The sequence below is a fragment of the Thermobia domestica genome, chromosome 3, assembly GCF_964235325.1.
Source record: "Thermobia domestica chromosome 3, izTheDome1.hap1.1, whole genome shotgun sequence".
In the NCBI taxonomy this organism is placed as follows: Eukaryota; Metazoa; Arthropoda; class Insecta; order Zygentoma; family Lepismatidae; genus Thermobia; species Thermobia domestica.
The window spans coordinates 263,724,873-263,750,338 of record NC_137456.1 but is presented as its reverse complement, the minus strand read 5'-3'; the positions used below and the strand labels follow the sequence as shown (position 1 = coordinate 263,750,338).

The following is a 25,466-nucleotide window of genomic DNA, read 5'->3' as shown; positions in this document are numbered from 1 at the left end:
ATAAGAATATTCATATGAGAGCACGAAAAATACTACTTCATTAAATGCGTACGTCACAAATTCGCGTTATACTTCTAATAGAGAATGATAAGAATATGATGGAAACATCTTAATTTAGGATGATGGAAAAGCGAGATAGGACGTTTAACCGTACCATAAGTAAACAAAAATTTAAAAAGGGAATGGAAATATCTATAGAGAGATCTGATCAATAAAAACTCGTAACCGTCCATTAGGAAAATATCTCACTGTAATGGTCACAGCTACTCACTGATTTTGACATACACACTTACCTAACTATTAATGTCGTTTCTTGCAACATACATTCCGATCATTTTACCATGAAATTGAATAAATTGCAATCTTTCTACTCCAACTAAACTTCTGACCTCAATTAAGTTATAAATAAATGCAATGTTACGAGCTTATTAAAAGTGAGCCACTTTGATTAATAAAACTTGGTAAACCAATTCACTCGTAAGCAAAATATTATAACATAAGAAACTATGTATAACTAGAAAAATAATTTAATATGAACTAAAAAAACAACTTCTCGAAATATTTAAAAGAATTTATTCAAATGCCTACTGGGTCTATTCTTTGAAAGAATGAAATTCACAAACAATGTCTTCATCTAACTCTACCTTTAATAGTAGTCGGAACCACGAATAAAAATCACAAAACTTCTTCATTAATGCAATTTTAAAGGAACTCGCGTCCTCGTTCACGTTACACAGCTTATCTAGAATATGTTACATTGAATTAACTTAACAAGAAACAAAATAATTTACAGAGCTGGTACATTCCCCATCCCGTCAAGCCACAAGGTATCGCAAAAGGAAACTACCTCACCCAGGAATGTCACGAGCAGCGTTGTTAGCTCTCATTACGTGACCTTCCGTTCTCCATTTCGTTCTTTTCTATTATTTCTACCAGTTAGCCAATATACAATCTAAATTACATGTCAAATATATAACATTTATATTACTAATAAAACTTATATCACTTGTGAAATACTGTTACGTTCGGCATTAATTAGCAAGTCATTTTTTTATCCAAAAATATTATTAACCTGCTCTCCGTATGACGAGTCCATTGCATCAAATTTTCCGTAAGAAGCCATGGAGAGTGTTGGTTAAACCCTTCTCCTCGTTGGTTTCTAGATATGGAAATTTTTGCAGAAAATAAATCTAAAAGGGCATAAGCAACATTTATAAGCTACAAAATACGTATATTATAAAATTATAACTATATTCAACGAATGATAAAAATGTATAATATGTAAACGTTAGAAATGTTAATAATGGTATTGATAAATAGATGTCAAAAACAACAAAGACAACGTTAAAAACTGAAGACGTAATTCAATCAAATCATCACACTCACTCACTCTTTGGCCTATGAAACCCGGAGTTTCAGTGCCGCGTTCACAAAAGCTCTCCACTGACTTCTATCTTTAGCTAATTGCATCCAGTTTCTACTTTGTATTCCTATGTCTGCGAGATCCATCTTAATATTGTCCTCCCATCTGCGCCTAGGTCTTCCTAATGGTCGTTTTCCTATGGGTCCACCAGTCAAGACTTTGAAAGCGTTTCTACTTTCTTCCATTCTAGCTACATGACCCGCCCATCTAAGCCTCCTAGACTTGACGACCCTAACACTGTTGGGTAAACCGTATAAACTATGTAGTTCCTCGTTATGAAGCTTCCGCCATTCCCCATTCTCGTTCCTCTTGGGTCCGAATATTCTTCTCAGGATCCTGTTCTCAAATACTTTCAGTCTATGTTCTTCCCTCAGAGTAAGCGATCATGTTTCACAACCATACAGAACAACAGGCATGATTATCGTTTTATATATTTTAAGCTTCAAATTCCTCGACAGGATTCGCGACGACAAGAGATTTTGAACCGAATAACACGAATTCCCTGCTTTTAGTCGACATTTAATTTCTTCGTGAATATGATTTTCGTCTGTTAATATTGTTCCTAAATATTTGAAAGTATCCACTTTATCAAAAGCATTATTTAATATTTTAACGCCTCCACAATTTGCCGTATTACGGTCCCGACGCAGTTCCACGTATTTAGTTTTCTCTGCGTTTACTTCTAAACCCATGTCCCTGCAAGCGTTTAATAAGATCTCTGCATTTCTTTCTACTATTCTCCTATCATCCCCTATTAAATTTACATCATCAGCATATGCCATAACCTGGTGAATGTCGTTCAACTCTAGGCCCTGGTTGCTATCTTTGATTTTCCTTATGGCGTATTCCAGCACAAAGTTAAATAATAATGGCGACAACGCATCTCCTTGTTTCAGGCCATATTCGACGTGGAAGCTCGTGGACAATAATTTTCCTACCCGGACTTTACTTTGGGATTCACTTAAACATTCTTAATTAATCTAATTAGCTTTCTCGGTATTCCAAGTTCTGTAAGAACGTTGTATAATGTTTCTCTACTAACCGAGTCGTAAGCCTTTCTAAAATGAATAAATAGTTGATGTACCGGGGTATTGTATTCCCACTTCTTTTCGAGTATTTGGCGAATGGTAAATATTTGGTCGATAGTTGATCGATTTCGTCTAAATCCGCACTGATAATCTCCAATAATTTCATCTGCGTATGGGGTCAATCTTGCTATCAGAATATTTGAAAGGATTTTATAGGATGTTGACAGAAGAGAAATGCCTAAATAATTATTACAGTCAGTTTTGTCGCCTTTCTTGTGAATTGGAACAATGATTGATTCTTGCCACTCTTGTGGCAATTCTTCCTTGTTCCAGATAAGGAGAATGAGTTTGTGTATCTTGTTCCAAAATTTTTCGCCTCCAGCTAAAATTAACTCAGCCGGAATTTCATCTACACCCGGAGATTTGTGTTTCTTCAATTTCTTTATAGCGGCTTCCACTTCTATTCGATTGGGTTCTGGAATATACGGCTCTGCGGTGTGTATCTCCTTTTCCCCACGCACATTAGTTTTTGGCTGCGTGTTCAGCAAATCGTCAAAGAAATCTTTCCATCTATTTAAGAATCTATCCATATCGGTGAGAACTGTTCCGTCAGATTTCTTTAATATATAAGCACGAGGTTGATAGCCTTTCTTAAATTCGCTGATCCCCTTATACAAGTCCCGAATATTTTTATTTTTACTATTGTCTTCAAGTTCCTTAATTTTAGCTTCAGAAAAATAGCGTTTCTTTGTTCTAAAAGTTTTGGAAGTTGACCGCCTGATATCTGCGAAATTTTGTGCAGTTATTTCATTCGGATTTTGTAGCCACCGTAATTTTGCCTGTTTTCTCTTCTCTGCTAGTTTAATGCATTCTTGGTCGAACCATGGTTTGTTCCTACGTATTTCCGCGTGTCCCAATTTTTCTATTGCTGAACTTTTAATGCTATCTCTAATTTCAATCCAAGTATCCTCAACACTAGTGCACTCCGAGTCTTCTAAAACCGCGAATCTATTCGAAACTTCAATCTGGTATTCCTCTCTTACCTGGCTCTCTTCTAATTTCTTTAAATTAAATCTCTCCGTTTTCGGACATTGAATATTACCTTTATTCAACGATAATCTCTCCCGTATTATCGCTACTACCAGGTAGTGATCAGTGTCACAATCAGCCCCTCTAAACGACCGGACGTCAATTATGCTAGATTGTCTTCTTCTATCTACTAAAACGTGATCAATTTGATTATGTGTTTTTCCGTCTGGTGATGTCCAAGTGTATTTATGAACGTCGCGATGTGGGAATTTTGTACTCTTCACGATTAGGTTTTTGGATGCTGCAAAATTCACGAGTCTACACCGTTGTCATTACTTTCCTTATGCAAACTTTCGTTCCCTATAATCGGTTTGAAAATATCCTCTCGTCCTACCTTCGCATTGAAATGTCCTAATAGAATCTTCATATGGTATCGCGGGAGTTGGTCAAATATCCGTTCCACTTCTTTATATCGTCACCCTTATCTTCAGTTGGAGCATGTACATTTAAAACAATAATATCACACCACCGTCCCTTAAGAGTAATAAAAGAAAGTCTGTCAGTAACAAATTCAACCCGTTTAATTGCCGGTAATATACGTTTGTGAACGACCCTGTTCCTAACTGGTGATTTTTATTTCCTTTCCCGTAAAAGAACGAAAAATTTCCGGAATTCTCAGATCCATTTCCTTCCCACCTAACTTCCTGAACTCCTACTAAGTCCATCCTGTATTTCTCTAACCCACTCGTTACAGATTTTAACGCGCCTACCCTATAAAGACTTCTAATATTCCATGTTCCAAATCTCATGTCCATTTTCTTTTGCTGATGTCGTGCCAAGTTATCAGTCCTTGTCCGAGGCTTTTGTGAATGTTTCTGAACAAGTACCTTTTTTTTACAGGATGAGGGTGTTAGCCTTACCCAAACCCCCAAGCTGGAGGACCACTCCTAGTCGTCTGTCCGCGACTGCTTATTCAGTATATTCGCAGCTAACCTCTATATCTAGAGGCCTTCTCCTCGATCCGCAACCTGAGGACGCGCCGTGGTGGCAGGAATCATAACAACCAAATTTCATAATCAAATCATAACAACCAAATTTAAAGATTGAGGTATCAAAACTTAAGGATTTATGATGCAAAAGTATAATACTGATGGTAATATAATTAAATTCTAACAAAAATAAAAATTGATTTTTTTAGAATTCAGAACCACCAGTCTAAAACCCGGTATATCGAAAAATCAGATGATCGTTATATGGCAAGTTTACCGTTAGCCCAAATATAAAACAAGAAATCTTAATTAATAAATTTCACAGATCAGAACAGTATTTGGTGTAAGAAATGTTCTTACAACATAAGGCTGATGTTATTTATTCTTTAAATCTTTTACGGTTTTGTCTTTCAATGAGGACTTAATAAATATTTAATGGAAGACAGTTATTGCCGGTGCTCACATTGACCTCTCTCCTACGTTGCATCAGGAGCTTTCGTCTCTTATTTCATCTTGTGATGCAAGGCAGATTGCCAAGTATTATGGGAAGGCTAAATACCGAGATCACAATTCTCTTTGATTCCCCATCTCGGATTCTCTTTGATTCTCTTTGACGTGTTATGAAGCTTGGATTCGAAACCTATTAAGATTGGATTGCTCATTATTCAAAGCATATTCAAGATCTGTAATTTGTGAATCCCATAGATAGTGTTTGTCGGTAAAATATGATTTCAAGGAACGTTTTAGTATTTCTATAAAGCGTTTAGCACCATTTTCAACCGGTTGGTAGGGCTCAACTGAAAATGTTCAATCCAAAGCTACCCCCCTCAATAAAAAGATTTCTAAAGAACTGGAAAACGGAACCCAAAGCGTTATCAGTGTATGTCTCTTCCGGGAATCTCTATCTTCTAAACTTTATGGTGATGTTATTATTAATAGATAAGTATATTAAATTTCTTAAATTTGTCCAGTATAATTAACTATCTGTCATTATCAACTACTTTCAAATGCATGTACTGTCCTCAGAACTTCGGAAAGATTTAATTTTGTCAAAAATCCAATTGGCGCTGATTATCTTGGTGTACTGAAACAAAAAAAGACCTTTGTTTGAATTTGATTTAATTATTCAAGTAATTCACATGTATGACATGTCCTAATATACTTTCTTTGACGTCGTCTTCATGTTATTCTATGCGAATCGATTCATAATCTTTTTCAGTGTCTTGGAATTCTCAGAGTGCTTACCAATTTTTTTTTCGTGTTGGAACAGTCACAAAACTTCTTAAATCTTTCGGTTTGACAATTTTATGAGGGTTTATGGCTGAGTTTTTCATTTCATGAGAATATTCTTATTGAGAACATACCAGAGACAGGATTCACCACTTTCGTTTTTTTGCATTTTTATTTCTCAAAAGAATCTTCCCTTTGTAGAACGTTTACTCATTTTTAATCTAAGAGTGTCGCCAAGAATGTGACAATTTTAAGTTACTATTAGATGTAACCAACGCGACAGGGCCCCTTATAATACTAAATTCGCGTCGGTCACATACGCCTGTCAAAACGTTATCAACTAGGTTGTTTCCAAATCTGTTTTATTTTGATATTAGATTAAGACAGTGTCTCGACCAAGGGTCACACTTAAGCTAACGTTTCGAATTACTCAGTATCTAAGTAAGAGCCTGTAAGTACATTATCTATGAGTACATTGAATTATATCACCAGATAGCGTTGAAATCTTGATATGATTTTTACAAGAGAAAAGTATTCGATTTCTTATATGGTACGATGCTTTTCGACATATAACATTATTTTATTAAAGGAAGCGACAGGTAAGAAACCACCTATAGTATTCTCTTATGATACGCACAAAGCGATACTCTTACCATTTTCATCGATATTAGGAGTGAACTGGTTATTCGAGTACGGAGTCTTTTGTAAAACGTTTTTCACAAAGACATTTTAAATTTACCATGCATTCTCCGATGCTCTCGAGTAGCTATAAATTTGAAATTTAAAGATTTTAATGCACTGAGAGAACCCATAATTTACTGTATCTCGGACAACATTTAGCATAGTACCTATACAGATCTCTCTTGCAGAGATAAGAATACGAAGTAAACTAGATTCAGAATGCTAAGAATAGAAGTCAATGGAGATCTTTTTTGAACGCGGCCTTGAACCTCCGGGTTCCATAGGCCATAGAGTTTTAGCTACCTGTACAGATCTAGAATTTTCACCTTGCCTCTTCTATGCTGAGGAGGCAAGAATATTCTTAATGGCTGCCACTCTTGCTGGACGATATACATTTGGTTGCCACAGATATTCTTAATAATTTATTTCTTTAAAAGAATTCATACTAACCGGAAGAAGCAGTAACAGTATAATTTTAAAATCTTTGCAAGATATTCTGAATTTCTACTTATGTTGTTCTATGCTGTTAAAGAGATAATCACGTCCTCAAACCGTTTTAACTCCCTCGTTCTAAACTTCTGTAAGAACTTTTCCCATTACCCGAGCTAATATCTTCATTCCAGTTTTAATGTCAACCAAAAATTCAAAATATATTGACATGACTATTTAGACGTAACAATTGTGGTTATGGCACATGAGTTTACATCGAAGAGAATTCTATTATAAACTTTTTGGAGGTCAATTTTCAAGTGTACCATCTTGTTCGCTAATCCTTTAAGCCACACTTCCAGATTAAGAGACGGAAAAAGATCATCTACTATCAACTCATTAGCAAAACAACTACTCGCAAAATTTGAGTGCCGGACTTCTACTGAGATGACTTTTCGTATCAATTCTTGAAACTGTTTATCAGATATGTTATCTATGCTCCTGAAATTAAGAAAGTGTTGTGTTTAAACATTGAACATCTGATACTTAATTTAAAATTTTCTACCTTCGATCTTTCTTTGGTACTGAGACTGAAAGATATATGGTTAGAACGTTATAATTAGATTTTTTTTTATTTTTACTAAGTATATTTATGACTTCAATTATAATGTTACACTTAACGGAAGTCAACTCAACAAATTCATCGCCTCTTTACATTTAAGCATAAATATCATTAACTCAATATTACGTGCATCATAGTGCAATAACAAGGTAATTTCCAGGGATGTCTTAAGTCTCCATTAATAGATATTGGTTATGAAAATTATACCTAAGTGAATGTTATTTGTTTAATATTATTATAAATACAAATAATGAGGAAAGAGGTAAGTTATAATACATTATTATAAACTTCGAACAGTAGATAAAGTTGTTACAAGAAATATGGTGCAACATTCTTTGGAATTAACATAATACTGAAAATCAGAAATTGTCATTTACACGAAAAAAAGTCGTTAAATAAGAAAGGAATTATATTTTCCTAGAATTCGAACCTATTATTTAACAAGAATTAAATGTTATTCGGAGAGATATAAAAAATATATACATGCTGTATGAAGAAGGAGAAAAATCATTAAAATTTTTCAAATATTTCCGCCTTTCAGATTTAGTAAACTTTATTAGTGAGCAATGCAAGATACCGTTGTCCACTTGATGGATTCATTTTCTTCGTTAATTGCTTCTGACATGTTGTATTGGAATGCTTTTCAAGTAATATGGAATTTTGTTTTCGATATACTAATATTTACAAGTACACGTGCCTACAAACCATTAAATGTAGCATTTATAATGCTAGTTGTTTGAACTAAAATGAATCTCATAATTTTGAAAAGGTATAATAAACAAACGCAACATGTGCAAATATGTATTCAAAGGTAACGCCCTAATATTTCATGTTTGACCTTCTTAGTTGAATATCTAAGAGAATATTTAGAACATTACATGAAGATATCATGTTGTAAGACGGTATGGCCCGGAAATCGCGCCACGTTTCAGTAAAATGCTCTTAGAGGACTTACTCCTCTCGGATCATTTATGTGCTACACACGTTTACTAAGGTGTTATAGGAGTCAAGTTTGCTGATAGATTGCGGCCATTGAATACAATTATCTGTGAGTGTTAAACTAAGCATTTTAATGTTTGTCGAGGAGAATGAGCCAAGTTGTATTCATAGAAGAAAAGTGTAATAGTCGTTAAGATCACGAAATTTCTTTCTAAAACAGAAAACATTGTTTACTAGGAAATTACACATTTTTGTTCATCACTCCAGGTATTACAAAAATATTTTTGACATCAGCAATCGCCACAAATCTGCAGAATCTTGACGATACTCTTCTTAAATTAAGCCTACTATAAGACTTTGTTTGACACATCTGGTAACTTGCAATTTATACAGTACAACTTGTTATGTTCTACCATGTCCAGCAATTCGTATTTTGAATTGCATTACTAATTAATGTATTATTTGTTTGTACTGGTAGAAAAGCAACCAAAACTCGTATTTCTATTATATTCGAGGAATCATATCACATGACTTACTAAAAGAGGATAGATGAGTCTCGTTAATGCATGTAATTCACTTATGCAATTAGTTATAAATCTTGAAATTCAGAAAATTAAACACTTTCAATATGAGGTTGAATAGGGTACAAGTCACAGTTACCTCATGGAATATACGCCATTAACTAAATTTACCATACGAAACACAAGACAACCCTGGACATACTAGTCACATCTATCAAAGAAATAATTATGTACGAGCAACATTCAAATTGCGTTACAGCCGTTCGATATCAGATATTTCCCAAAGGAATGTTACCATATAAATCTTAGGTCGTATATGACGTTTGTGTTAGGCTTTGTCGTAGACTCAGGACAATAAAGAAAGGATACATTTGAAGATACATTTGTGAGAATATTCTTTAATTGGTTTAATTTAAGAGTGTTTCATAACTCATATACTAACTTTTCTAATATCATCATACATATTAGTGTCTTTCCGATTCCTTATTATATTATAGTTTTTTAAATAGAATTCCACTTTCATTAAATGCTTTTTTAATTTAACTATAAAATTTTGGCTTCAAATCGTATATGAGCTGAGTTATGAATTTAGGACTATATGAGATTTGAACCTAAACCTTAAAACTTGGAACACCAAATGGGGGAGCCTCGGAGGCCGACAAATTATTTTTGTTACATATTGTAACATTTATAATTGCTTAAAAGGTCGGAAGAAAATGATATTGCCAAGCTTGATCCCAATCATCATAATAGCTTTTTTCCATTTTTAAACAAAGAAAATGCTGTTGGTGTCACATATCACTATTGGTAGTACTAAGGGCCTATTCATCCCATACGCTAACTGTAATAATTCAATGTATTGGCTATTTATTTCACTTTCCTTTGATTTAAAGTTGGCATCACAACATGCAAGGGCACTCTAAGCTATTCTTCTGGTGCAGTGTTGCCAATTGTATACACAACTCCAAAAGTGCATTACCACCTGCAATTCTCGTTTTCCTGCAATAGCAGGCAACCCAAAAAGCTCGGAGGTTGGGTTGGTTCCGAATTCGAAAGGCGTTGGACCAAACCTCAATTCTGTCTAAAATATATCAGTGTGGCAAACTGAAAAATAAGGAAATAAAACAAATTGTTAAGAATGACAATTTTATTATCGTGACGGAGTTGGATGACATAAAAAGTTACAAAATGATGTTACTTACGCACCTCGAAAAAGATGAATGGCAAAAGACACATATCAGAAAAAACATTTCTCTCCTTCTCCCCCCAAAAAAGAATTTTTAAAAAGAAAAAGTTACATAAAGTAAAGTTTTAATATAAAAGCCTCACCCAAAATTTTGAAAATTGACACTCGAAAGGCAAGAATAACTGAACCGAAGTTAATAAAATTGTGCACAGATATTGCAGACGTAAAATGTGGGAATACAGGCTACATACTTTCCTGAAAAAAACTGTAGGGTGGGGCACGGACTCCTCCAAACCCTTGATCACGAGATATAAAAAATGCTAGTAACAGTATGTCAGATGTGTGTAAAGAACATGAAGAATTGTAACGAAACTTTTTCTATGGACAACTCGCTAAACATAAAGGAATACGAGTTTTTAATGTTCTGCGGAAAACAGTTTTACGGGGCAAAAGCCCCCACGAAAACTTTTGAAATTTGACGCCCGAAAGGTAAGAAGAAGTTAACCGAACTGAATGAAATTCTGCACAGATATTATAAACAAAAAATGAGGGAATACGGGTTTCTTATTTTTCTTTAAAAAAGGGCTCGGTAGGGCACGGACCCCTCCAAACATTTGATCACGAAATATCAAAATGATAGTAACAGTATGTGAGATGTGTGTAAAGAACATGAATAATTGCAACGAAACTTAGTGTATGGATAATATGCAAAAAACATACGAATACTGTTTTTTTATTTTCTGCGTAAAAATGGTTTTACGGGGAAAAGAACCCACCCAAAATTTTGAAAGTTGACGAAAGAAAAGCAAAGTCAAGTGAATCGAAATGAATGAACTTGTGCACTCATATTGTAGGCGTAAAATGAGTGAATACGGGTTTCGTATTTTCCTGAAAAAAAACTTTTGGAAAGGGCATGGACCCCTCCAAAGTTTTGATCACAAAATATCAAAAATACTAATAACAGTATGTGAGGTGTGTGTGTAAAGCAAACGAAGAATTGCAACGAAACATTTTGTATGGAAAATAACCATAAAATAAATCAATACGAGTTTCTTATTTCCTGCAGAAAAACTGTTTTAGGGGTCAAAAGCTCCCACCCAAAATTTTGAAAGTTGACACCCGAAAGACAAGAAGAAATGAGCCGAAGTGAATGAAATTTGCATAAGTACTGCAGACGTAAAATGAGGATAAGGGTTTCGTATTTTAATAGAGAAAACAGTTGGGTGGGGCGCCGAACCCCCCAAACGTTTGATAACGAAAAATCAAAAATATTATTAATAGTATATGAGATGTGTGTAAAGGAAATGAAGACTTTGAACGAATTTTTTTTTTATGGGAAATGCGCTGAAAACAAAAAAATACGAGTTTTTCATTTTTATGGAAAAACGGTTTTATAGGGCAAAAGACCCCATCCCAAAATTTTGAAATTTAGCGCCAAAAGGGAAGAAAAAGTGAACCGAAGTGAAAAAAATTTTGCGCAAATATTGTAGACATAAAATGAGGGTATACGGGTTTCGCATTTACCTAAAAAAAACGGTTAAGTGTGGCACGGACTCCTCCGAATCTTTGATCACGAAATTTCATAAGCGCTAGTAACGGTATGTCAGATGCCTGTAAAGGACATGAAGAATTGCAAGGAAACATTGTGTATGGAGAATACGCAAAAAGAAAATGAATACTTGTTTCTCAGTTTATGCGGAAAAATTATTTTGCGGGCAAAAGAACCCACCTAAAATTTTGAAAGTTGGCGCCCGAAAGGTAAAAAGAATTGAGCCGAAGTGAACGAAATTGTGCACATATATTGCAGACATAAAATAAGAGAGTACGGGTTTCGTATTTTCCCAAAAAAACCGGAAGCCTGAGCCGCCGACCCCTCCAAACCTTTGATCACCAAATATCGAAAGTGCAAGGAACAGTATCTGAGATGTGTGTAAAGGACATGAAGAATTGCAACATATCTTTTTGTATGGACAATACGCAAAAAATAAAGAAATACGGGTTTTTTGTTTTCTGCGGAAAGACTGTTTTATGGGGCAAAAGAACCCACACCAAAATTTTAAATTTGAAGCTGGAAAGGTCAGAACAAGTGAACCGAAGTGAGTGAAATATTGCACAGATATTGAAGGCTTAAAACGAGGGAATACGGGTTTCGTATTTTCCTGGAAAAATGGCATGGGTGAGGCACGGACTCCTTCAAACATTTTGATCACGAAATATCAAAAGTACTAGTAACAGTATTTGAGATGTATCTGAAGGACACGAAGAATTGCAACATAACTTTTTGTATGGACAATACGCAAAAAATAAAGGAATATGAGTTTCTTATTTTCTGCGGAAAACTGTTTTAGGGGTCAAAATCTCCCACCCAAAATTTTGAAGTTGACACCCGAAAGAAAAGAAGAAATGAGCCGAAGTGAATGAAATTTGCACAGATATTGCAGACGGAAAATGATAATACGCTTTTCGTACTTTCCTAGAGAAAACAGTCGGGTGGGGCGCCGACCCCTCCAAACGTTTGATAACGAAAAATCAAAAGTGCTACTAACAGTATGTCAGATGTGTGTATAGGACATGAAGAACTGCACCGAAACTTTTGTATAGACAATGCGCTGAAAACAAAGGAATACGGGTTTTTTATTTTTGCGGAAAAACGGTTTTATGGGGCAAAAGACCCCATCCCCAAATTTTGAAATTTGACGCCAAAAAGTAAGAAAAAGTAAACGGAAGTGAATGAAATTTTGCACAAATATTGCAGATATAGAACGAGGGAATACGAGTTTCTAAAAAAAAACGGTTAGTTGGGGCCCGGACTCTTCTGAACCTTTGATCACGAAATATCAAGAGTGCTATTAACAGATTGTCAGGTGTGTGTGAAGACCAACAAGAATTCCAAAGGAACTTTCTGTATGGACAATAAGCAAAAAATAAAGGAATACGTTTTTTTTTTAATTTTCTGCGGAGAAACAGTTGTAGGGGGCAAAAGAGCCCACCCAAAGTTTTGAAAGATGATGCCCGAAAGGCAAGAAGAAGTGAGCCGAAGTGAATTAAATTGTGCACAGATATTGTAGACATAAAATGTGGGAATACGAGTTTCGTATTTTCCTGGGGAAAACGGAAGCGTGGGGCGCCGACCCCTCCAAACCTTTGATCACGAAATACGAAAAGTGCTAGTATGTCAGATGTATGTAAAGGACATGAAGAATTGCAACACAACTTTTTTTATGGACAATACGCAAAAAATAAAGGAATACGGGCTTTTTATGGTCTGCGGGAAAACGGTTTTACGCGGCAAGAGACCCACCCAAAATTTTAAAAGTTGACGCCCGAAAGACGGCAAGAAGTGAACCAAATTGAATCAAAAATTGCACAGATATTGTAGGTTTAAATTGAGGGCATACGGGTTTCGTATTTTCCTGAGAAAAATGGTTAGGGGGCAGGGAGCCCTCCAAACCTTTGGTCACGAAATATAAAAAATGCTGGTAACAGTATGTCATATGTGTGTAAAGACCACGAAGAATTCCAATGAAACTTTTTGTATGGACAAATACGCAGAAAAATAAAGGAATACTTTCTTTATTTTCTGCAGAAAAACAGTTTTAGGGGGCAAAAGAACCCACACCAAAGTTTTGAAAATTGACGCCCGAAAGGTAAGAAGAAGTGAACCGAAGTGAATCAAATATTGCACAGATATTATAGGTTTAAATTGAGGGCATAGGGGTTTCGTATTTTCCTGAGAAAAACGGTTAGGGGGCACGGACCCCTCCAAACCTTTGATCACAAAATATAAAAGACGCTGGTAACACTATGTCATATGTGTGTAAAGGCCACGACGAATTCCAACGAAACTTTTTGTATGAACAAATAAACAAAAAAATAAAGGAATACTTTTTCTTCTTTTCTGCGGAAAGACGGTTTTATGTGACAAAAGAACCCACCCAAAATTTTTGGAAGTTGACTCCCGAAAGGTACATGTTGTCTCAAAGGTCGACGGAATTCTTTATTGCTATTTTGAGGCAAACATTTTCAAAGTCCAGCTTCGGGTATCTTCGGAAAAAAGTAAACCAGGTTCGAACCTCGAAGCCAATCTTTGCAATCGTTAGAAATTTTGCAGATGTGTTTTTCTTCTTTTAAATATAATAAGACTTGCTATTAATTGTATAAAAAAGCAACATTGATTGAAATACTTAATAATACAATATTTCGAAACTTTGTCATAATATCAGCACATGCTTGTTTGTCATTTAGCTCTCCATACGTAATGAAACATTTAGATACGTAAACGAATATTTCCATATGTGAAAGAATGCAGAAAATTAAGACATAGAACACAATTCTCGCCTGAGTACTAAAATAAAAGTCAAAATAGAACAAAAAAACCGTTTGCAGTAGATATGAATCAGAGCCCTGCACGGGCTGGGCGTGTCCTGTTCGGCCCGGACACAAATGCTATAAGGCCGAACCGGGTGCATGTATTTCCGGGCCGAGCCACGCCGGCCCGGCCCGGCCCGGGCACACAAATACGGGTTGGAAAGTAATGTTGTCATTTTTTTCCTTAAATGTCCTCCACTACCCCTGCCTTTGCCGTGTTCGTACGGTCTTACTGTCAGTCTATGTTAATCGTAGTGTGTTTGGGAAACTGACTCATTATTCAAGACTGCAAAGTACTTTAATAGTACTAATATTACTACTTCTATTATTGCTACTTCTATTATTACTACTACGACCACAGTTAATACCACTATAACTGCTACGATTTCGCTTCAGAGTTGACATGTCTGGCGGTACAGAATTTACCTTCTAAGTTCAGTATTTTATAACAAGACGTTTCAAACAGGGTGAAATATCCCTATTTTCTTTTACCAACCATTTTTGACAATACATCGACTTTTGCGAGGTGAAAAAGGAAGATACGACAGAAGGAAAACAACATTATTGTAAAAGCATTATCATCAATATTTTGCATTCCAGAATACGAAATGTTTCTTAAAAAACATAACTTTAAAAGAAATATATTCTAAAATGAAAGAACAAATCATGGCATTTTAGGCGTGTGCGTAACAGTAATATACAAAATAAATAAATAAATATTACAATACTTTTGAGGGTCTAGATCATTTAGATTATATATTGGTATTCCAAAGGTAAACAAATGAAATGTTTTTTTTTTTTTTACTTTTGACTGAAAACGTGATTTTGAATTATATATATACCGACTGTTCCATAATTCGTGTAATTTTCTACAGCACTGGGAGAAGATGAAGTTTTCACACCATTAATATAAAACTCGGCGCTCTTATTGAGAAATATCTGAATTTTTCGAAGTTTTAAAGGAAATAGGAGAAAATTGCTGTTTAGCCCCCCTTTTAGGGGTGTAAACACAAAAGTTCATTTTTCCTTATGGGAGATTCAATGTTAAATTTTGGAAGCAGTTTTCTCCAATAATTATTCGTAAAGATTTTAGGGCAAATGAGTTGTATTTGTTACGAAATGCAAAAACACTCATTCACAAAACTAGTAAAGCCGTCTCAAACATTATTTTGGGAAGCCCCCCTTTCGGGGGGCAAGGGGCGTAAAAGATGGTGGGTGATGTGTTACCAAAATCAAAAAATTTATTTTCGAAGTGCCAGTAAACGTCAGATTAATCACGAATGTCACAGAATCAATGCTCCAATGCTCCTTACATGTAAGAGTGACTGATAATGGGGCTACAGGCCCCTTTCAAAAGTAAGAAAATCACCATAAATATCCTTAGTAGGGACATACGAGAAGAAGTTATTTTTTGTTAATTAATGTGAAATTTACCGTTATTGTAGCAAAAGGGTATGCATTTTTGAAATCTGGAATGCTATTTTGGTAACATTCTTGCCTTAGGGGGCACAGGGGACGAAGCATTAGATGATGTATCTTTAGAAAAATTCAAAATTTAGTTCCGGAAATGCCAGTGAGCGTCAGATTTTTCACAAATGTCACAGAATTAATATTCTAATGCTCCTTGCATTTGCCAGTAACTTATGTGGGGCTATAGCCATCTTTCAAAAATAAAAAATCACCATTTATATCCCTAGTAGAGATACGAGAAGAAGGTATTTTTAGTCAATTAATGTGAAATTTGGCGTCGTTGTAGCAAAAAAGTATGCATTTTTCATATCTGGAATGTTATTTTGGTAACCACCACCTTATTGGGGCACAGGAGGCGTAGCATCTGATGATTGACCTTTATAAAAATTCAAAATTTTGTTCCAGAAATGACAGTGAGCGTCAGATTATTCACAAATGTCACAAAATTAATATTCTAATGCTCCTTGCATGTGTCAGTGACTTGTATGGGGCTATAGCCCCTTTCACAATAAAAAAAATAAATATTCTTAGTGTTGACATACGAGAAGAATGATTTTTTCTCTATTAATGTGCAACTCGGCGTCGAATTAGCAAGAAGTTATGTGTTTACCAAATCTGGAATATTATTTTGGTAATGTACTGACTTAGGGGGCACAGGGGGTAAAGCATAAGCTATTGGATCTTTTTAAAAGTTTCAAATTTTATTTTGGAAAATTCAGCGTGTGTCAGATTGATCGTAAATAATGCAAAATTAATATTCCGATGCTCTTTGCATGTGTCAGTGACTGATATTGAGCTACAGCCCCCCTTTCAACAATTACATTAAAAATTTATAATAAATATCCTTAGCAGGAACATACGGAAGAAGCTATATTTTGTCAATTAATGTGAAATTAGGCATTGTGCTAGAAAAAATCTGGAATATTATTTTGGGAATAGGAGGCACAGGGCACGGAGGGTAATTTGGTACTTTTGGGGATCATAGGGAGGGGGCTGATAGAAATTCCAAATTTTATTTTGGGAGTGCTCATGAGTGTCAAATTAGTTGCAAGATGCGCAGAATTAATACTCCGTAGTGCTTTTATGTGCCAGTGACTAATATGTTACTACAGCTATCTTTGAAAAGCATCATAAATTCAATATGATTATTCTTACGCAAAGACCTACTGGGAGAAGCATTTTTTTTGCAATGTGAAATTTGGCATTTTTTTAGAAAATAAATGTTTGTGACAATAAGATAATACCCATATGTGGATTTCTTTTAGGGGCGTGGACTCAGAATTTCTTTTGCCTAATGGGAGTGTGACATAGGTAAATTTGCATTTTTAGTTAGAAAATACAATACCACTCTTTCGCTTGTATCTATAATGGTGCATGTGTCTGGAATTTTATTACGTCCATTCCTCCTTATTGGGCAACATAAAACAAAGAATTGTCCAGAGCGTAGTCATCCAGATATGATGGAAAAGGTGTTCACAGTGGCTCTAGTAAATCGCATTAATTCATTTATGTCTTGCTCGTTTACGAGAGCATGCCGAATAAAGTAAGTTCATTTTATCTGTCTTACACTTAGATTAATGAAATATTTAAGCAATTTAGTTAATGACAACGGAGCCAAAGAAAAGTGTTGTTTTTAGAAAGGGATAATATGTGTTCTTGGATTTATGGTATAGCCTGACTAAACCTAATCCTTATCCCTCGCGAGACATTTGTTTTTACTATAACCATGTGTCCATAGTATACGATTTCCTGACGTGCTTACATGTGCAGTATACGAGTAGGCTAGTATGTGGAAAGTGGGATCATAAAGTTATTGTGGAAGAAGTAGGGAAAAGATACGCTTTTTCTATGAATAAAGAAAACAATATTTTAATTTTTAAAATATTACTTCTCTTTTCGTTCGTGGTACCTGCGGCATTTTCCACTGTCATTTTGTGTTCTATTTCGAGCTCTTTTGCTTAAGTGTGCAAAAAATGTGCTGGTAATTTTATGTATGATTTTATGCTATAAGAAGAGAGCAATTTAGTTTTTAAGAACGCAAAATTCTTTGATTATATTCCAGTGATGCCCAAAAAACGAAGCTATATCCTCAATCTGTTACACTGACAGACGATATTCACTAACACTAGATTCGAAATTTAAAAAGAAATTACAAAATTTTTCTACAATAATGACAAATTGCACATTAATTGTAAAGCATATTTACCTCCTTCCCGTACGTTCCTACTAAGGATATTTACCGTAAATTATGTGATTTTTGGAAGGGTGGCTGTAGCCCAATATGTAGTCACTGGCACATGCAAGGAGCATGGGAATATTAATTTTGTATTATTTGTGATCAATCTGACACACATTGGATTTTCCAAAATAAAATTTGAAACTTTAAAAAGATCAAATAACTTATGCTTCACCTCCTGTGCCCCCTAAGGCGGTACATTACCAAAACAAATATTACAGATTTGATAAATACATAACTCTTTGTTAACGCGACGCCGAGTTTCACATTAATTGAGAAAAATCATTCTTCTCGTATGTCTCTACTAGGGATATAAATGGTGATTTTTTTTATTTTTGAAAGGGGCTATAGCCCCACATAAGTTACTGGCACATGCAAGAAGCATTAGAATATTAATTCTGTGACATTTGTGAAAAATCTGACGCTCACTGGCTTTTCCGGAACAAAATTTGCTAATGCTTCGTCCCCTGTGCCCCCTAAGGCGGTGCGTTACCAAAATAGCATTCCAGATTTCAAAAATGCATACTCTTTTGCTACAATGACGCCAAGTTTCACGTTAATTAACAAAAAATAACTTCTTCTCGTATGTCTCTACTAAGGATATTTATGGTGATTTTCTTATTTTTGAAAGGGGACTGTAGCCCCATTATCAGTCACTCTTACATGTAAGGGGCATTGGAGCATTGATTCTGTGACTTTCGTGATTAATCTGACGTTTACTGGCACTCCAAAAATAAATTTTAGGATTTTGGTAACACATCACCCACCATCTTTTTACGCCCCTTGCCCCCCGAAAGGGGGGCTTCCAAAATAATGTTTGAGACGGCTTTACTAGCTTTGTAGTTAATTTTTTTGCGTTTCGTAACAAATACAACTCATTTGCCCCAAAATCTTTACGAATAATTATTGGAGAAAACTGCTTCCAAAATTTAACATTGAATCTCCCACATAAGGAAAAATGAACTTTTGTGTTTACACTCCTAAAAGGGGGGCTAAACAGCAATTTTCTCCTATTTCCTTTAAAACTTCGAAAAATTCAGATATTTCTCAATAAGAGTGCCAAATTTTATATTAATGGTGTGAAAACTTCATCTTCTCCCAGTGCTGTAGAAAATTACACGAATTATGGAACAGTATATATATATATATATATATATATGTGTGTGTGTGTGTGTGTGTGTATGTTATAGTATTTTGACTCAGTTTTTTGACCAACGTTACGTTACTTCTTAGGAATCTACAATTGCATCACTTTTGAACAAAGAGACGTTTATTCTTGTTTTCCCTATGTAGTTCATAACACTTCATAATTTTAGAGAAAAATACCTGTAATGTGTATCACTTCTACTCTGCTGATTTACATAAAGAACCAATTATCGGTTGGTCGCAAACTGGGATTATTATTTTTCGCTGAGGAATCTTATCAAACTCTCAATCACGTTTGGCCGACACATGAAAAGTAATGGTCTTGTCGCAGAGGAATGATCACAAATTGCATGAAATCAATAAAAATATATCTACAGAAAGCTATATTGGACCGTATATCCATCCAAATTTGTTGGTGATTTTGAATGAAACATCGCAACCAAAATCTCACGGCCCAGAATCTCGCCTGGCGAAAATCTCACATAACGAAAATCTTGCCAGACGAAATCTAGCCTGGCTAGATCCTCGAGGGATAAAACTTAGCCATCTAAACTCTCGCGGGACCAAACCTTGCAGTAGCGATTTCTTCTGTATAGAATGTTTAAAATATATATTTAAAATATTCACTGTACACTTTGAAAATAATAATAATTATTATAAATAAACTACAAGACAGAACATAAGTGATTTTATTAATTTTTAAAAGAGGAAAAGAAAGATAGATAAGTAGTTACTTCCCGGCTTCTTAACACTTGTGTCGAAAATAGATCTTTACATTTCACGTTCACCAAATAATTTAATTAAATAGAGAGACAGAACAAGAATTAGGTGGCCACTTGTTTTGGAAAATTTACGGATAAAACCCGTCAACTCAAAAACGAAGAACTTATTTATGTAGGCGGATAACTTGTAACTCATGTAACTGAGATACAGCACTAGAAAGTTTGTTCCATCACCATGATATTGTTCTATATGAACAATGCAATGAACATACGTATTTAGTAAAATTATGAAGTGTAACTTGTATTTATGGACTAAAAATTATGAAAAAATCTTTTGATCAGTGGCGTATTTAGGGGCTATCGGGCTAATACCCACAAAAATAATTTCATTATTACGTTTTCGCATCATACGTACAACACAAATGATGATATAAAAGCAATATGAAGAGCATTTATCTACGTTTAAAATATCCTAGTCATTACACAATTTACTCCAATAATAAATGTGGTTTAAATGTTCTTATATCACACTATTCGTGGAACAATCGTGACGCGGAGCAGTTGTGAAAACTCCTAATTGAAATTAAGAAAAAATAAGACATAAATTTTTTAAACATAAATTAACAAAACTCAGCAATAAAATTTCGAGACAAGAGCGAAAAAAGTCTTCAATGATCGAGACTAGTCTAGGCCTATTAAACATAGGAGACGAGACGAGAAAACCTTACTTCTCGTCTCGTCTCATTAGGAATATTATCTGAACGAAGCAGATATCATTCTTGCTTGTAGTGACTAGCTGGGAGATGTTAGTGCATTTTTTGCATGAATAGTCGATTTTATGGCATATCAATTTCCAAGCATATCATCAATCTGTACGCTATTATTGGTTATTAGCCAAGAATAGAACGCTGTAGAATGCATTAGGTTATTATTTAGAAATGAAATGAAGTCTTTTAGTTTTACATCCCACTCTTATACCGGATACACTAAAGGAGACTCTGATGATAAGAATGAACAGGAAATGCTGTAATGAAGAAAGTGAGAGAAACGTGAGGACCCCAAGAAAACCCAAACACATGGCGTTTGTCCTCTATGGCGCGAGCTGAAATGGAACCTGGAACCTCATACACCAGAGGTGAGCACTCTACCACTGAGCCACTATGGTCCTCGTTATTATTCAGGGCATAATAACTGATGCAAAAAGAATTCTTGAAATTCCCATATCCTTAATCTGCACGAAAATACACTCGTGCTCATAAATTAAGGATAATGCGGATACATGGTGAAACAACGCTCTGGTGGGCGGTTTTCGGTTGGAAATCACCTCGAGGTATGACCATGCGGTGCATTTGACCATTCGGTGCGGTGCATGTGGTGCGGCCATCGCACGGTGGGGCTGGCAGGAGTCCAAATACGCAGAGGTGTGTTGGTGCATGTCAGAGTACGGTGCAGCGTGTAAGTGTGCAGATGTTGTCAGACGTGCTAATGATGACTGTGTGATGAAAATGGCTCAAAGAACACATATTAATGACGTTATGAGGGGTAGAATAATAGGGCGACTGGAGAATGGTCATACACAGCAGGTCGTAGCACGGTCCCTCCGTGTAACACAAAGTGTGATCTCAAGATTATGGCAACGATTCCAGCAGACAGGAAACGTGTCCAGGCGCTACAGTACGGGACGTCCACAGTGTACAAAAGCACAAGAAGACCGATATCTCATCATCAGTGCCCGCAGACGACCACGGAGTACAGCAGGTAGCCTTGCTTGGGACCTTGCCACAGCCACTGGAACAGTTGTCTCCCGACACACAGTCTACAGACGACTGAACAGACATGGTTTATTCGTCCGGAGATCTGCAAGGTGCATTCCACTGACCCCTGTTCACAGGAGAGCCCGTAAAGCCCGATGTCAAGAACACAGTACATGGTCAATAGAACAGCGGTCCCAGGTTATGTTCACGGAAGAGTCCAGGTATAGTCTGAACAGTGATTCTCGCCGCGTTATCATCTGGCGTGAACCAGGAACCAGATACCAACTCCATAATGTCCTTGAAAGGAACCTGTATGGAGGTAGTGGTTTGATGGTGTGGGGTGGGATTATAATTGGTTCACGTACACCCCTGCATGTCTTTGACAGAGGAACTCTAACAGGTCAGGTGTATGGGGACGTCATTTTGCATCAGTATGTTTGCCTTTTCAGGGGTGCAGTGGGTCCCACCTTCCTCCTGATGGATGATAACGCACGGCCCCACCGAGCTGCCATCGTGGAGGAGTACCGTGAAACAAAAGATATCAGGCGAATGGAGTGGCCTGCCTGTTCTCCAGACCTAAACCACATCGAGCATGTCTGGGATGCTCTCAGTCGACGTATCGCTGCACGTCTTCAAACCCCTAGGACACTTCAGGAACTCCGATAGGTGCTGGTGCAAGAATGGGAGGCTATACCCCAGCAGCTGCTCGACCATCTGATCCAGAGTATGCCAACCCTTTGTGCGGCCTGTGTACATGTGCATTCTGATCATATCCCATATTGATGTCGGAGTACATGCGCAGGAAAAAGTGGCGTTGTGTAGCATATGTGTTTCTCAACTTATCACCAATACCGTGGATACCGTGGATATCACCATACCGAGGTACCGATATGTTTCGTTTGTTCGTATGTTGTGCTCACTATGTGCCTATGCTATTAGCGCCAGTTTTGTGTAGTGTCACGTTATGCAGTACCACAATCTGCATTATCCTTAATTTTTGAGCATGAGTGTAGATTTAAAGAATAATATTTCTTCTTTCTGTGTTTATTATACCTCCAAATGATGTTATGCATAAGTATTGGAAGTCTAATAGAACGGCTCTGCCTGTTGACAGGTATCAGACCAAAAGCGGTAGAAAAAAAAATATTGAGAAGGATTTTCCGGAATAGATTTAGCGTCATAAGAATAGCTTCTATCTCCTCCGTCAATTTTCTATATAAATCGGAAGTTATAGATATCGACTACTTGCGGGTCATAATAGCTAGCGACAAACAAGTTTAGGGAATTGATTCAATGTCCCTCAAAAATGTGCCATTTCTACCCCTATCTTTCTATCAAAACCGGAACTGGTAGAAATTTACTACTACTTCCAGTTTCAATATTGATTTTCATAGAGCAAAGACGATAAGATATATCGAGAAGCAGTTTTCCGGAATCCATTCAGCACCCCAAGAATAGGTTCCGTGTCCGTCTCCTCCAACAACTTTATATTTAAACCGTAAGTGGTAAAAATCGACTACAACCAGTTTCAACATTAATGGCCATAAATCAAAGACGGAAATAACTAGGGACGAGAAGATTTCGGAAATCGATCAAACGTCAAGAAAATTTACCACCTATACCGTACCTCATTATTAAAACCGGAAGTGGTAGAAATTTACTACTATTTCCGGTCTCAATATTCAGTTTCGTAGAGTAAAAACTGTCACAGAGGTCGAGAAGTGTTCGGGAATTCAAACAACGTCTCAAGAATAAGCTTTCTTTCTTCCGTTAACCCTGCATTGAAATTAGAAGTGGTAGGAATAAACCGTTTTCGTTTTTAACATTGATCGCCATAAAAATAAATTGGTAGTAGATAGCGACAGTTTTCGAAAATCGATTGAGCATCTCAAAAAAATACCATCTTCACCTATTTCTGTCTACTGAAACCAGAAATCGTAAAACAATTTTACTCTTCCAGTTTCAATATTGATCCCTATAGCTCCATTGAGCTCCCTCAGGCCTATGTGGGTAGCATACGCGTCTTTGGCGCGGGAAACCCGGGTTCGATTTCCGGTGGGTTCGTATTCTCTCGCTGTAGGTCCATGTCTTATATAGGCTCCCTGCTGAACGGTACTCGAAGCTGAAATCAAACTAAAATCAAATCCATAGATCCATAAAGCAAAATCAATAAGTGATATCAAGAAGCATTTTTTTTATTATTATTAAAGTTCACAAACAATTTTCTTCTGTCCCACCAGGCGAATATCACCAGGATGATGTAAATGAAATCTTTGAGTTTTACGTCCCACGGTTATGCCGATTAGGCTAAAGAAGACGGTGATGATGAGTAATGAATGAAATGTTGGAATGAAGAAAGTGGGAGGAAACGGGAGAACCCCGAGAAAACCCACGCACACGGTGTTTGTCCACCACAAAGTTCACTTGGCGGGGGCTGGGATCGAACCCGGGACCCCAAGCACCAGAGGTGAACGGAACGCTCTACCACTGAGCCACCGCGGCCCCCAGGATGATGTACTCCCCACATATGCTTTGCCTGATTTCCATATTTCTTTGCCTTTGTTATTAATGTTTCGGTATAAAATGGCCTTTCGGCTCCATTTGACATTTCGTTTTCTAAAATAAATATTAATTAATGCATTTAAATTTACTCTCCAGTTGTGTGTGTGTCTAACACAGCAGCGGTCTATTTCTCAAAACTACTCATTTTGTAATGTTTTTTGAGAATCCATCAAATATAATGACGCAGAAATGCTAGAATAATAGTAAAATTCATTTCTAAGTACTATTGCTGACAATTTTAATTTGCCGCTTTTTTTTTTTGCAGTATATACAAGTGTAAAATATTTGATTTTGAGAAGTTTCACTAGCATTACAAGACTAGGAGTTTTGAGACGTAGGCCCCTGTAGTCTCAAGTTTGATTTTTAAAAAAGGAAAAGAATTGGGTTCTCGATGTCATTCAAAACGCAGATATGTAAATAAAATATATATATAGTAAAAGAATCGTACGGACCGTTCTTTATTTTTACTCATTTCTAGATTTATTAGACAATTTTGATATAAATATACCTAACAGACAGTAAGTACCAGCATTTAGTATGTCGTCCGTTTTTCCTAAGACTTCTCTTTGATCTGTATGTAAACTTTTGTCAGCTGATGCAACAAATAAGCGAGTTTGCTCTACGCTCTACAGTTCGAAACTCATTTTATAAGATGAATAGACTTCCCTCACTTGAAAGCAACATAGACAGATTTTCTGAAACTGTCGTACCTTCTTAGCTGCAATATTCTTATAAAGGTAATTATTCGCGGAGATGCTTACGTAGTTTTTATCAAATTTTGGAAAGAAATATGCTATGTTATTATATATATAATGTTCCCCTCGCGTTCCCCCTCAGTTTTACCCCTACCAGGCACGTAGCCAAGGAGGGGGTCCGGGGAGACCACCCCTTCGAGACCAGAAATGAAAAGATTAAGGAAGGATAAAACAAAATGAAATTACAAAAAGAAGGATCAGCGTTAAAAATTAAAAAGAAAACTACAGGAAGCTTTTGCTTACTCTTTCTTATGGGGAGCTTTGTATTACTTGCAATATGGTGGCGAGGTAGGCGAGGTATTCTGGAAGAGTCAGGGAATTTGAAATTTCAAGAAAAGTTATAGAATTCTCAGAATTCCTGCTACTAGTCAGGGAG

The 25,466-nt window shown here is 36.1% G+C and overlaps 1 protein-coding gene across 1 annotated transcript in view; it reads left to right on the top strand.

Annotated features, from left to right (window-relative positions):
• The window catches only part of LOC145681635 (uncharacterized), a 566,147-nt gene that overhangs the window by 372,530 nt on the left and 168,151 nt on the right, over positions 1-25,466 (top strand). The window lies entirely within an intron of this gene.